Genomic DNA, 2082 nt, shown 5'->3' on the forward strand with positions numbered 1-2082 from the left:
CCCTGGTGAAGAGTGTACTAGCACTGTTAAATATTGAAGTAAGGGAGCTCATTAGAGAGGCCAACATCACTGACAGCATCAAACCCCTCAGACCTGAAGAGAGACAGACAAAGGCGAAGGAAAACATAAAGAAACAAAAGTGTTGATTGAAATTTTAAGACAATGTTGTCGATCCACTCACCATTTGGCATAAGATCCACAACCAGTTTGGGATAGGCAATGTTGGTGCATCCAACACTCGCTCCACAGTAATCATTACATTCTTCCGGGACCACACATGCCACCACATCTGAATGTTTTAAGAAATTGTTTACACTTTATTGTTGTTTTACACCAGATTTTTCCCTCAAGACAACAGAACTTGGAAACAGAAAAACACGCACCAGCATACAAGATCCTGCTTATCATCCCAGGAAAAACCATGAGAAACATGGGCAGCAGCTTCAGGTAACCACACAAAATGCAACCTGCTTTCACATGAGAGAGATTCTTGGCTGACAGGCAACGCTGGACAATCACCTGCACAAAAAGACGGAGCATTTAAAGGTATTGTTAAATACTTAATTCTTCTACTATATCAAGAAAAATGTTTGGATTTTTTTAGCAGAGCTTTTGCTGCTTTACGTTATTTAAAGTTCCTCACTCAGAAAAACTCCAAAGTAATTTCAATAAATTGTAATTGGTTGTGGTGAATGTGCCTGTAAATGAATAACTATTTCTGTGTATGCAACTTTGAGTGAGCAGATGAAGCACAAACATATTGATGATTTCAATTTAAGACAAATGGAGCTTTTGAGATGAATCATTTGAACTGAGCCATAAATTAATAAATGGCAATGTTAGAAAACAAAAGCTAAGTAAAAGTATGACTCATAGTAATATTAGGATAACGACTATTACATGTACTGGACATTTCTTATCTTTTCTTCATAAAAAGCAATATGGCAGATGTGGCTATTGACAGTTGTTAGATTATACAGTATGTCCGTTTACCTATACATTAGACACATTTAGCATAGCTTGTCATACACATTACACAGCAAGAGAACATAAACATCATTCACTATGACTAAAATTATTTCAATGAAAGCTAACCAACAGAGACACACACACGTACTTTCTCTCATTTGAAAATGGGTCAAATTTGGTCTGTTTTACATTTACTGTCTGTGTTAAAGTAAAAACAGGATGCCAGTATTTATTTGTGAACTGAAGAATTTGTGTCTAGGCAACTATAGGTTCAAGAAATCTCAGGACGTTAGCAAAATATTTGTAAAGTAATTGCAATTCAGCTCATAGATCACCCTTTTACTCCAAAGGGCTATTATATGACATGGCTCTTCACTATCAGCTGGCAACCTTAGACCGCCTCAGTGATTTTGTCCAAAACAGGCGAGATAAAAGAGCGTGAATGCGCGTACGGTTATGTAAAAATCAACTGGATGAGTTTATGGCCTTAGATTGTTTCTGGTATGCAGTAAAACCTGTTACTGAGTCAGTGGAAGTAAAGCATCCACACAGTCAAAGGTACTGATTGTATTTTTACTGACCTGATCAGTGCACCAGTACCAGGTGGCCTGGATGGTGAGCCCAAACACCAGGCCGGGCCAGGGCAGGTCTCCTGTTACTGGATCTCTGAAAAGGTGGAACGAGTCTTTCCGAGGTTCATAGCACTCTGCACTGATGTTAGTGGTGTTTGTGGGAATTGCAGCCATGTAGCGTGTCTCAAAATTTGCATAACCCCCCACTTCATTGAAAGCTGAGGGATGACAGGGAGATATGGTTACACTAATGCTCACTCTTCCATTTCTTAATGATGTCACAATGAAACAAATCAATAGTGCAAGATAAAATGATAAGGATTATTGCTTATTACCAAAACCCATGAGAATGAAGGATCCAATAACCATGATGACGGTCTGTAAGGTGTCTGTATATATCACCGCAGCCAGTCCACCTGAAAAAAAACATGGCGTTAGCAGTCTGTAACATTTTTTATTCAGAAGTGTAGACAGTAATATGTGCACTAGAGAGTATAGGATAATCTTGTTTTTATGTCAGTGTTCTTTTTCCACTTGTCTT

The 2082-nt window shown here is 38.4% G+C and overlaps 1 pseudogene; it reads right to left on the minus strand.

The window, feature by feature from the left end:
- Positions 1–2082, minus strand: part of LOC103132724 (sodium/glucose cotransporter 1-like) — a 9022-nt pseudogene that overhangs the window by 4151 nt on the left and 2789 nt on the right.

This window comes from Poecilia formosa, unplaced genomic scaffold (assembly GCF_000485575.1).
Source record: "Poecilia formosa unplaced genomic scaffold, Poecilia_formosa-5.1.2 Scaffold1248, whole genome shotgun sequence".
NCBI lineage: Eukaryota > Metazoa > Chordata > Actinopteri > Cyprinodontiformes > Poeciliidae > Poecilia > Poecilia formosa.